The following is a 13,849-nucleotide window of genomic DNA, read 5'->3' as shown; positions in this document are numbered from 1 at the left end:
TATCTAATATAGGGGACCGAGTCTGAGTTATTAGTGTCTTCGTGGTATAAGTTAGAACCCATGGATGGTCATTCTTGAGAATCCGGAAAGTATAAACCTTGTCTGTGGTATTCCGAGTAGGATTCAGGGATTGAATGACTGTGACGAGCTTCAAACTCGCGAGTGCTGGGCGTAGTGACAGACGCAAAAGGATCAATGGATCCCATTCCAGTATGATCGAGAACCGACAGATGATTAGCCATGCAGTGACAGCGCATTGGACCATTTTCACTAAGAGGACAGGTGGCCATTGACAACGGTGATGCCTAACATACAGCTTGCCATGGAAAGGAGTAGGAAGGATTGGATGAAGACAGCAGGAAAGCAGAGGGTCAGAGGGACGAAAGCATCTCTATACGCTTATCTGAAATTCTCACCAATGAATTACATAAGTACCACTATCCTATTTTATATTTTATTTATCTTTTATTTATCAATTCATAAAATCAGTTGAATCCGCCTGACTGAGATTTACAAGGTGACCATAGCTTGCTTCAAGCCGACAATCTCCGTGGGATCGACCCTTACTCACGTAAGGTTTATTACTTGGACGACCCAGTGCACTTGCTGGTTAGTTGTACGAAGTTGTGAAACAGAATTAAGAACATGAACGTGCGTATTGAGTTTTTAGCGCCGTTACCAAGGAAGGAACGATCACGATTTCGCACACCAACGAGCAAGTCTATATTTTCATTGTAAATAAAAATATACATTAAAAATTCTGTTGGCAGATCAAGAATTTTCTTTAATGTAACATTAATAGTTTAATTATGGGGTTAAGTTTGATTTTAGCCCGTAGTGTAGATGTCAAAAATTTATTTCATCCCTAACCTTTTTTTTGCTATAAAATGGTCCCAAAGGTTTAACTTAATTTAAAAATCGTCCTTTTTACAAAATTTTTTATTTTTATTATCAAATTACTCCTAACTAAAAAAAATATAAAATAAAAAAACGGAGAAAGAGGGAAGGGAAGGTCTCGCATTAGGGGAGTGTTGTTTCCAGGGAAGAGGGGGAAGGAGGAAGGGAAGGTGGGGAATCTCCACGCCGCCGCTGCTTCTCCTCACTGCCACTGCTGCTTCCTCGCCGTTGCTCTTTTCTTCCTCAACACATACTCACACTAATGGCAAGAGAGGAGAGAGCAGAGGAAGAGAGAAAGAGAAGAGAGGAACGAAGCCGTTCTCGTCGCCACACCCTTGCCCTCGTCGCGATTTGCACCGCCGCGACCACCACAATGCCCTCCTCGTCACGATTTGCAACCCGCCACCACCGCATCGCTATTCTCATCGCAATTCGCAGCGTCACCACCACTGCCGCAGCCCTTTCCAGGCGATCCACTACCACCACCGCAGCTCTCCTCCCCTCGCGATTCGCAGTTTACCGCCGCAGTCCCTCCTCCCCCACCACTGTCGCAGCCCTTCCCCTCGCGATTTGCAGTTCACCTGCTCTCCCTCGAGGTCCCTGTAGTGCTGTTTTAAATTTTTATTCATTTTTCTTTATTTTTTTAGATTTAAAGGAAGGTGTTTTGCTTCTGCTTATTCCATTGTTGTTGTTGTTGATGCTTCTAGTTCCTTCTGTTTATTTCTTTTATTTCATTGTTGTTGTTGATGCTTCTGGTTGTTTCTGCTTCTGCCTGCTTCTGTTTTTACTTCTGCTTCTGGTTCTGCTTTTGTTGTTACTCTGATTCCATTATCCATTGTTATTATTGTTGTTGTTCTTCTGGTTGTTGTTGTTTGATTGTTGTTATTCTACTTCTGTTTTTTTTTTTTCAATAAAGTCATATTACCAATGTTTGCAGACTACTAAATAAATATTACACCAAAAAAAGCTTGACCTACATACCAATTTTATATAACAACTTAATTATTTATAATTAATCTCTATGCTATAAATAAAAAATAGGATACTAGCCACACCTCTACGTTAATAGCATAAACGGTGTCTTCCTTCTACATACTATTATACACGCATCATCATTCTACTATGTCATGCACGGCCATCATCACATGATGACTTTTGTTATCAGCACAGTAAAATTTTCTTTTACAAAAAGACTAATTTAAACTATATCTATGTATTTAAATATCCGTTTAATTTATTGACTATTCTAATTACTAAATTGACTTAATTAATTTAATTAAAAAAAGTACATAATATTATATGAACGAGATAATTTTAAAGAGTTATTGTTACACCCCATTTGCAATAAAAATAATACCCTAAATATTAGTTGATTTCATTTTAAAATTACTACATATTGTGTATCCAGAAAATAATTACTATATATTTATGTATAAATATATGTAATTTAATTTATTTTTATTTTTTAATTTATATTTAATACTAATAATTAATTTAATATATACCTCGGACAATTTATTTTATTAGAAATCTAAGAATTTAACATTATAATTATTTGTTTTTCTTTTTTAAATAATTATAGGTATATTGCAAATTTTTTAAAGCTTATTTATTTTTTAAAAAAATTAATAAATCTATATGTTTTCGAAAATGTATATATATTCATCATATTTCCCATAAAAAAAGCACTTTTAGTATATGTTAATATACTATTTTTTTTTTAAACTCTATTATCAGTTAAGTGTAATAGTAATATAAACAATCAAGTTTTTTCTTGTTTATTTTTTTTTTTTTCACATTCAAATCATTTTTAAACAAGGAAAAAAAAGACTAAACACCTTGGGCAAAATTGGAATAATAAATAATAAATAGGAATATTTTTTATATTTGACATATTAAGTTTATTTAATGTAAAAATTAATTTTAAAATTGGATTTCTTTTAAATATGTAAATAAAAAATAAAAATAATTTTTTTTAAAAAAATATAATCCATTTATTTTTATTTGTTTCAAAACAAAAAATAAATTTCTAATTCTTAAGTGAATTTTAATTCAGTCACAAAAAAAAATGAATTTTAATTCATAAGTTTTTGGAAAGAAGCTCTTAAAAACTACTGTGTTGGATTTGGTTACACAATGGTTTTGGGTTTAGAAATATTTGTAAGGTTTATAATATAGAATGGAAAAGGGGAAGCGTTGTTGATGATAGAGATGGTAAAATTGCTTGATTACAATGATAGGACTAGCTAATTGGAGCGCGCACCAAGTTAATTTATACATTAATGCAGCTCATCACTTCTTAAAGAATAACCGATCTAAGGTAAGATATCGCTTGCATTGATAATAAATAATCCAGAGGAGGTCACTGTATTGCTGAGGGTTTAACACTTACCTCACATTCACGTAGGAGAAGCTATTTTGCTGATAGGTGGAGGTTCAAGTGAGGAAGTTGTGTTGAAACCAAAATTGATACTGAAAAATGATTTTCTGCTGCATCTCTATTAGCTTTGGGTGGAATATATATACATACACACATCAGTCTAACAAACTAACAGACTAGGCTAACAAACTAACAAACTCCTAATCTAATGGAAAAGATTCTTCTCTAAATAAGGCTAATTAACTGCCTGCAGTAAATAAATAACAATCTGCTAATACTCCCCCTCAAGTTGGTGAAAAAATGTTAATGATTCCCAACTTGCTGATCAAGTTCTTAAACAAGGTAGGTGTACAGCTTTTGTTAAAACATCAGCAAGCTGATGTCCTGACTTCACATGCACCAGCTTCACGGTACCGTCCTGTACACGTTCTCGAGCAAAGTGACAATCCATTTCGATATGCTTGGTACGCTCATGGAAGGTGGGATTCTTTGCAATGTGGATTGCAGCTTTGCTGTCATAGAAAATGAAAGACGGATCAACTTGTATCTCAAAGTCCTGAAGCAGCCGCATAATCCACACAACTTCAGCAGTGACATTGGCAAGTGCTCGATACTCTGCCTCAGCCGTGGACCTCGAAACGGTGTCTTGTTTTTTCAACTTCCATGAGATTAGAGAATCGCCAAGGAAGACGCAATAGCCGGTAATGGATCGTCTGGTTTCGGTACAGCTTCCCCAATCAGCATCCCCATATGCCTTGACCGATAAAGGGGAAGAAACCGAAAAAAGCAAGCCTTGCCCAGGTGCAGCCTTCAAATACCTCAAAACATGATAAACAGCATCCAAATGGGTAGTGCGAGGAGAAGACATGTATTGGCTCAGCTTGTTCACAGCAAAGCAAATATCCGGTCTTGAAATAGTGAGGTAAAGCAACCTGCCAATCAACCTCCTATATTGTCCCGCATCCTCAAGCAAATCCCCATCAGTGGCAGTAAGTTTTATGTTTGGATCCAAGGGTACAGAGGCAGGTTTACAATCCGAAAAACCAGTGTCTTCAAGCAAAGAAAGGGTGTAATTTCGTTGAGACAAACAAATGCCTTCCTTAGATTTTGCTATCTCTAATCCAAGGAAGTACTTTAAGGGGCCAAGCACCTTGAGTTTGAAAAGACCCTGCAAAGTTTGCTGAGTTTGGGCAACCATATCACCAAGTTTACTAGCAACAATGATGTCGTCGACATATACAAGCACCATAACAAGTGAATCACCTGTTCCTCTATGAAATAGAGAATAATCTGATTTGGACTGAGTGAAACCAGCACCAAGTAAAGCAGTGGAGAACTTGGTAAACCATTTCCTCGAAGCCTGTCTCAAGCCATAAATTGACCTGTTTAGTTTGCATACAAGCTTCTCCCCCTGCTCCCCCTTGCTGGCATATCCCTGAGGTAGTTGCATATACACCTCCTCATCAAGATCACCATTCAAGAAGGCATTATTAATGTCTAGCTGCAATAATTTCCAATTCTTCACAGCAGCAATAGCAAGGAGTAAACGAACAGTGGTGAGTTTGGCAATGGGTGAAAAAGTATCCTTATAGTCTACACCATCTTGTTGAGTGTTTCCTCTAGCAACTAAACGAGCCTTGCATCTATCAACTGACCCATCTTGCTTGCGCTTCACCTTATATACCCATCGACAACTAATACAATGTTTTCCGATCGGAAGCGGAACTACCTCCCATGTACGGTTATTCTCCATAGCTTGTAATTCCTCAGCCATAGCCTGTTGTTGCCATTGAGGATACTTGGCAGCTTGGTGATAAAATTGGGGTTCATAAAAATCGGAAACTTGCATACAATAATCCTTATATGCTGGACTCAATCTCTCGTAAGAACAAAAATGCACCATCGCCAAAGGATTCACCACATTATTGCAATGGTAGTCTGTAAGATAGGTAGGTACCCTATAGAGTCGCTGACTTCTTCTCAACGGCTGTGGGTTCTCAGCTCGTGGCTGTGTCACAATAGGGACAGGTGTAGCCGGAGCAACGAGTTGAGGTGTATTAAGGGAAACTTCAATTGGCTTAGGAAGGACATGATCATCAAAAGGATCAGGTAAGGAAGAATAAGTGCTGCCAATCTTGAAGGGAAAATTCAATTCATGAAAAATCACATCCCTTGAAATAAAGAACTTTCTATTCTTGAGATCATAGAGTTTGTACCCTTTGTAACCTCGTGGGTAGCCAAGAAAAACTGCTGGAATGGCTCTTGGTGAGAACTTGTTCCTAGAGGAAGGTAAAGTCGAAGCATAGGCAAGGCATCCGAACACCTTCAAGTCTTCATATGCGGGTGCCTTATTGTAAAGTAATTGATAAGGGGACTTCCAGCCAAGAGTAGAGGAGGGAGATCTATTGATCAAAAAGGCTGCAGTAGCAATACATTCACCCCAGAAATAAATTGGGACACCGGATTAATAATACAAGCTCCTTGCCACATTCAAAAGGTGTTGATGCTTCCGTTCCACCACCGAGTTTTGTTGTGGTCGCTCAACACAACTGAATTGGTGAAGAGAACCTTTTAATTTTAAGAAATCAGTAAGAGATAACTCAGGTGCATTGTCAGACCGAATCTTCTTAATCACAGCCCAAACTGAGTGTGAACCATGGCAAAAAATTCTTTAATGATAGTCGTAGCTTCAGATTTGGCTTTCAACAAATAAATCCAGGTATATCGACTATGATCATCTACCAAAGTGAGAAAATATCGCTCCCCCAAATGCGTAGCAACATGATAAGGACCCCAAGTATCGCAGTGTATCAATGAGAAGCATTCGGACTCCTGATTATTGTTGGAAACAAATGGCAACCGTTTTTTCTTGGACAAAGGGCATATGTCACAAAGGAAATTTTTATTAGAAGATGAAGAATTACAATTCAAGGGCAAATGTTGCAAAACAGGGAAAGAAATGTGGTCTAATCTATGTTGCCACAATTTTGCACTTATTGCATTACAAGAATCAAAAATGACTAACGTATTGGCACAATCGGCACTACTACATGTAGGTTCATTAACATTGACAACTGGTGTGTGTGTGTAAACATACAATCCGTGTTTCAATTCACCTCTCCCAATCATCTTGGAGTTCAAGTGGTCTTGAATCAGAAAACCAACATCAGAAAGAAGAATATAAAAATGCTACTTTAACAACAAAGAACTCACTGAAATCAGGTTAATTTTGAATGAAGGCACATACAAAACTTCAGTGAGTGTGAGGGTTTGAGATAAGGAAACAGAACCAGAAGCAAGCACAGGTATGCGAGTATGATCAGGCAAAACCACAAACTTATTTGCAAACCAAATTGAAGGTTTGAAATTGTCCAAAGTACAGGTCACATGACAAGTAGCGCCAGAATCTAAGATCCATGATTTAACTCCAAGTGCAGAAATTAAAGCAGCAGAGAAAAGTTTACCTTCCCCTACGCTTGAAGCTTCAGCAGTGATAATAAGGGGCATTGTGGATGGAACTTGTGTAGATAGGAGTGATATTAATTGTTGATACTGTTGAGAAGTGAGTTGAAGAGGAATGTCCTGACTTGTGTCCACGTGATTGACCCGAACTATGGCTGGACTTTGCTTCTTGTAATTAGGTGGATAACTATGTAACTTGTAGCATTTATCCTTGGTGTGGCCGAGTAAACCGCAGTGAGCACAGAGCGGCTTATCTTTCTTCCCTGGACGGATCTTGGAGTTATACTGTGTGTTCTTCACGGCAAAAGCCAGTTGCGTCTCATTGCTTGTTGGAGGAGCAAGAGTCAGTCCTCGTTGCCGCTCTTCTTGAACGATTAGCGAGAAAACTTCAGAGATGCTAGGCAAAGGCTTCATCAACAGAATTTGGCTCCTAACTTGATGGTACACATCATTCAACCCCATCAAGAAGACAAGAACATATTCCTCATCAGCATGAGCTAAAAATTCACGAGCACCACCACAATTACAGTGTACTGAAGGTCGAAAATGGCATAATTCCTCCCACACACACTTCAGCTTAGTAAAAAACTGAGTGACAGAGAGAGAATCCTGCTTCAGATTGATTAACTCTTTTCGCAGTTCATAGATTCGAGGACCGTTCTTTTGCTAAAATCGGTGACCTAGATCTATCCAAATCTCATGAGCAGAACCAGCAAAGATCAAGCTCGATGCGATCTCCTTGGAGACAGAGTTGAGAATCCAGGTGCTGACGATGTCGTTCAGACGACGCCAGCGCAGCTTGGAAGAGTGAGACGCACCTTCCTCAGGCGGCGGAATCGTGCCGTCAACGAATCCAAGTTTGTTTTTGCCATTGAGCCCCATTTCCATCGATCTCTTCCATGAAGGATAATTGTCACCGGTGAGCACTTGCGAGACCAAGGCAAGGTTTGGTTGATCGGAGGAATGGAGCAGAAAAGGATCGGCTTCATCGATCGCTGCCATTGCAGAAAGAAAATTGAAGGTTGGAGAGAAGAGAAGAAATAGAAGAAGGTTTGAGAAGAGAGGGAAAGTGAAAGGGGAAAAGAAGGTTCGAGAAAGAGGGAAGAAGATCAGAGAAGAACGCAGAGAAGTATGAGAAATTCTTCTGATACCATGTTGAAACCAAAATTGATACTGAAAAATGATTTTCTGCTGCATATCTATTAGCTTTGGGTGGAATATATATACATACACACATCAGTCTAACAAACTAACAGACTAGGCTAACAAACTAACAAACCCCTAATCTAATGGAAAAGATTCTTCTCTAAATAAGGCTAACTAACTGCCTACAGTAAATAAATAACAATCTGTTAATAAGTTGTATTGTGTTAGCAGGGCCCTTCCAACTCTACCAATTAATCTCGAGAATGCTGCTCGAAGTGAAGCTGAAATTGAGAAGACACTTCACTTACATTGATTGGAGGTGTCTGGGTCTTTGTCAACCTGATTGACTCCTTCTTTCGGTGATTTGTTTGCAGGAGCTTATCTTTTACTTCATTTCTTTTCATCCATTGGTTAACTAATTTTGTTAATGAATGCAGGCTGGTGAACAACTTGTTCGTGTTAATCAGGATACACGTTTGAACTTTAGAGTACTTGACCTCAGAACCTCGCATTCAATCACAAGTTGGAAATGTAAAGCATTTCATCTGAATTTTATTCTGAAGAGTCTTACTTATTCATGTTCATTCTTGAATTGCATGCTGTTGAGATGATGGTTGCTTTAAATTTTAAATTTACTGCAATTAATGCATACTGCGACATTTAAGGTATAGATTTTCCCCATGATACCAAGTTGAATGATCAAATTATTTTTCATTGCATTGTTGGGTAAGCATTCAAACAATTCTTATTATATGTAGGCTTTGTTGAAATCCACACTCCAAAGTTGATTGCTGGGTCAAGTGAGGGTGGAGCTGCTGTTTTCAGACTGGGCTATAAAGGGCACCCTGCTTGCCTTATCCAATCACCACATCTTCACAGGCAAATGGCAATATGTGCTGATTTTGGCCGTGATTTTGAGATTAGTCCTGCGTTTAGTGCTGAGGATTCCTTCACACACAGACATCTGTGTGAGTTTCCTGGTCTTGATGTTGAAATGGAGATTAAGAAGCATTATTATGAGGTATATTTGACTTTTAGGCATATGTTTCTTGGTATGGTTTTGAAATTATTGTGGTACATAACCTGATTTACTGATATTGAGTTTTTGAGCAGATTATGGATAAAGTTGATAGATTGTTTGTCTCAATATTTGATAGCTTGAACCAGAATTGTAAGAAGGCTCTTGAAGCTGTGCAGTGGCACACCAGTACAAACCTTTAAAGGTAAGCATCTTCTATTAAAAAAAATTGTATTTTATATTATATCAAACATTCTTTTCTAATCTAACAAAATTCTTTCTCCGTAAAAAAAGAGTAAATATTGTTAACTATACTATGTTGTATTTGTTATGCTATGAACTACCGTTGAAAAATGTGAATACAAATGAATGCAATGCTTAAAAGGCTTATATGATCTTATTCATGATCTGATATATCCCGGTTAATATGCAGTATCTTCGTCAGACTCTGCAGCTTACATATGAAGAAAGGGTTCAGATGCTCAAGGTACGCTTAAAAATGTCCTTAGTATCCTCATTCTCAGTCCATATCATAATCTTGTGTGCTTGCAAGTTGAAATGGATTTATAGTCCCAAAAAGGATGAAATTATTGTCTTGATGCCTAATTAGGTTCCTTGCGTTCTGTTGTAAGGGGTGCTTCATTGATGCTGAGGCTTCCCCTCTATTTTTCCTCTTATAGATGGTTCTCGATTTTCTTTGCAACTATTGAATCATTGACCTCAACACTCAGAATTTTGTTTATCTTCACTAGTAAGAATATTAGAAAATGGTATGTCTTGCATATACTAATAATTTTTAATTTTGCTTCACAGGATGCTGGAGTAGAGATTGAACCTTTTGGTGACTTGAATACTGAAGCTGAAAGTAAGTTGGGGCAGCTAGTTTTAGAGAAGTAACTCTCTCTCTCTCTCTCTCTCTTACACACACAGCAAAGAAGTGTAATATTTTATTTACTTTTTCATGACCTATTATTTTTGGATTAACTTGTTCTAATTTTTGTTTATAGGTATGGCACGGAGTTCTATATCCTTTACTGGTACCCCTTGGCTGTAAGGCCATTTTACACAAGGTCTTGCTATGGTAATTCACAATATTCCAATTCATCTGATGTCTTAAGCGATAAGAGATTTTGTCATAAATTGCATTGGTCCTAAAAATGATTTCATTGAACTTTTCATCTATACTGTACCTGTAAGAGAACACTTGTAAACTTCCTGGAACGCATTTAATATGTGTTCTAGAAACATTAATTGCCACTTATTCTTGATATTTTATATAGTTTTTAAACATTATAAATGAAAATAAATGTATATAATTGTCTTGGAGCATGCAAGTATTTTTCGTAGCCATCATTATTTTTTCATATAGTTATTTCCAGATAAGTTTAGAGTTTGTTACTGTTTTTATTCAATGTTATGTGTTGCTTGCCCCTTAGATGAGGAGATCATTTCAGGAGCTCAGTGTGTCCACAATGCAGAAATGTTGAAAAACAGGCTGAGTCTTGCAGCATTGATGTCAAGACGATACCTACATACATTTATTATTTCAGGCATTCTTCATGGCCCCTTACTCGGTTCATCTTGCCATATTCATTGTTTCTTTGTGTAACTCTAGCAGCTATTGTCTCCATACATCAGTAAATATCATTTTAATAAACTAATTTCTTTGTTGATGATTCAGATATGGTGCACCAACACACCGTGGCTTTGGAGTTGGATTGGAGCTTGTAGTAATGCTCTTCTATAGCCTGAATAACATCCGCAAGACATCATTTTATCTTGGTAACCCTCTTAGGATTGCACCATGATAGTTATACCCAAATAATGACTTCGAAATCGCATTGTTACAAATTTAAAGGATACCTAGTTGAATTGTTTTTCTTATCGCAAGAATCTCATTTCCTTTGAACTAGCAGTGTCGGAGCTGGTGTAGAGCACTCTACAAAGCATACTAATTTTGGATGACTTAATGTAGCTGTCACTTTGCTTCTTGAATACACCCTCATAATGTTCAAATTTTTCCCTAATAGGTAACCAGCAATTTAGTGACCTATTTATTTAATGAAAAATGGATCTGGATGCACTCCACTCAGGATGTTCAAATATTCCATTAAAATTTATTTGTCTGGTTTGGTAAAATCAATGCGATGAGTTTAGAATGATAGAATGGTGTTTGATTGCATTAGGTAGTGTTTCGCACTGGGCATTTTATTCACCAGTGGTCATAGGATTAGGATGATGCATTTTGAGTTTTCTTTAACCGAAGTTTGAGGCAAGACGTAATATGAATGTCTCCCCATTTGGTACCAAATTTTGTTTCATGTTTATTTGATGAGTGATGAATTTCTACATAATGGTGAAAACATGACCAAGAAAATAAAAGGTAAAAATAAAGAACCCTGTTTGGCATCACCCATGCAAGATGCACCTCTAATACACTGATACCACCACGGCAATCAACTCGCAAAGTCGCAGACCAATACGCACACATCTTGTTGGAGACGACATTGCACTTTCTGTTATCTATACTCGTTAAGTCTTAATTTATTCATATTATGTTACTTCTTACCTATATGAGACTGACGCAGCGCTAGTTCAAGAACAGTTTTTTTTTCTGGCTGGATACCTAGGAATGGATTTATTTATTTGTTCATTAAATTTAAAACTTGAAACTACAATGGATTCTTTCAAATTCTAGAAAGTAAAAACTGAACATTTATAATTTTTCTGTTATTCATTTTCATTAGTACTGGAAAGTAAATAATAAACTAAGATATGAAGTTGTCTAATAAGAACATTTAATAATTTCACTAAGAAAAACTATAAAAATTCAAAGAAGAACAAAATAAAATGTATTCCACTAAACCAAATTCTAAACAAAACTTAATAACAAGTAAATTGTTTATTAAAATAAAAACGAAACCTTAAAAAACTGTAAACTCTAGACCACTTTTGGTTCCTAGTTAAAATTGAAACTCTCTTGGAAGGATTTAATCAACATGAGTTATCCACCTTGGCTTTAGCTTCTTCACTTGCAGACTTGACAAATTTCTTCCAATAAGAATGATTTTGCCACACAACAGACATCTCTTCGATGGGAACTCCCTTAGTCTCCGGAAGAAACTTATGGATAAAGCAGCTCATAACCAAAACAAAAACAGCAAAGAAGATGAAGAGGCCAAATTTCATATGGCAGAGCATGGAGGTGAATACTTGAGCAATCGCAAAAGTGAAAATCATATTAACAGACACATTGATACTCTGAGCTGCAGATCTGACTTCAAGGGGAAATATCTCGCTAGGAACCAACCATCCAAGAGGACCCCATGACCATGCAAATCCCATCACATAGATGCATATAAATCCCACCACAAGGAACGCATACCATTTTGGCAACGTTCCTGGGTTTCCATCTACTCCAAATTTGCTTGCTATAGCGACGGTTATCACAATCTGCATCCATCCATTATATATAACAAATTCAACAATAATGCAGACAAACTAATAATTAAAAATATAAATGAGTAAAAAATGTACCTGACAGATAAACATCTGAGCACCACCTTCGAGAAAGAGCTTGCGCCTTCTAACTTTGTCAACAGTAAAGATTGAAACAAAGGTAGCAAGCGCATTAAAGCCATCGGTGATCATGGAAGATATAAGGGAAGCATTGCTACCAAAGCCAATGGTTCTGAACAAAACAGGAGCATAGAAAGTAATCACATTCATGCCGATGAGCTGCTAGAAGAAAGGAATGGTTATGGTCATCACGAGCTAAGGCCTATAATGCCTCTTCAACAGAGTGGCCCATGGGTGATTCACTGCCACTGACAATTGACTCGCCTCAACAAGATCCTTGAACTCTTCCTCCACGTCACTGGTTCCTCTAATCTTGATCAGCTCTTGCTTGGCTTTCTCATCTTTGCCACACTTGATCAAGGAGCTCGGCGAGTCGGGGAGAAAGATTGCGCCGATGACGATCATCACGGCGGGGACAGCCGCGAAACCCAAGCTGTAGCGCCAGCCTTCACCGTTCTTCATCTTGGCGAAGAAATAGTTGAGAACGTTGGCGACAAAGATGCCAATGGTGATGGCCAATTGGAACATCATGTTAAGGGCTCCTCTTTATTTGTAAGGAGCAACCTCCGACACATAGATTGGAACAGACTGATTGGCACATCCAATTCCGAAGCCAAGCAACATGCGACCAACAATGAGCATCCATACTTTCTGAGCAAACGCATTGAAACCAGCACCCACGAGAAACAGAATACCGTCGGACAACATGGTAAGACGCCTTCCAAAGATTCGAGTGATGGAAGACGCACAGAGTGATGCCACGAGAGCAGCCAGATATAGGGAGGATGTAAAGAGTGTCAAAACCTGGCTGTCAAACCTACAATACTGATTGTCAGATGGCTTCATGTTCATCTCCTTTGCATACACGTCTGGGAAAAATTTTTTCATAAAAGGATCCATCGATGTAACTCCACCTGAGATGCCAAGATCATATCCAAAAATTAGTCCTCCAAATGCAGCAACCATACACGTCACAAAAACCCGAAAAGTGAGTTTTTCCGGATATTGCTTCCCGTTGGCAGAGCCCTTTCCAATGAGTCCACCGGCCATTGTTGTATTTGATCAGTGAGTGGAATGAAACACAACACTTTGAGTTGCTAACAAGGGAGAAGAAAAAAAAAACTGCTGATGATGAGGGAGAGATAGAAGAGAAGAGAAGAGAAAAGACTAGTGTTAGGTTTGTAGGAAAGAAGCAAAGACTATGTTATTTTATACATGATTCACGCAAGGACTTCTGCTAGAATTGTTTCTCTTATCTTATATTGTATTTATCTATCTTTTGTTTAAGATAAAGAACATTTTAAACTCTCGGAAGAAGATGGAATATATATGTACGTAAATAAGATTAGATAAAAATGATCAAGTTT

At 37.6% G+C, this 13,849-nt stretch overlaps 2 pseudogenes; one reads left to right on the top strand and one right to left on the bottom strand.

The window, feature by feature from the left end:
* Nucleotides 1-7,638: 7,638 nt before the first annotated feature.
* Nucleotides 7,639-10,711, top strand: LOC107633433 (aspartate--tRNA ligase 2, cytoplasmic-like; annotated as a pseudogene).
* A 1,186-nt stretch (nucleotides 10,712-11,897) lies between these two features.
* LOC107633432 (sugar transport protein 12 pseudogene) lies at nucleotides 11,898-13,532 on the bottom strand (annotated as a pseudogene).
* Nucleotides 13,533-13,849: the final 317 nt, after the last annotated feature.

The sequence above is a fragment of the Arachis ipaensis genome, chromosome B3 (assembly GCF_059453495.1).
Source record: "Arachis ipaensis isolate K30076 ecotype BB chromosome B3, ASM5945349v1, whole genome shotgun sequence".
NCBI lineage: Eukaryota > Viridiplantae > Streptophyta > Magnoliopsida > Fabales > Fabaceae > Arachis > Arachis ipaensis.
Note: the sequence above shows the minus strand (reverse complement) of the source record. Positions and strands in the feature narration are given on the sequence as shown.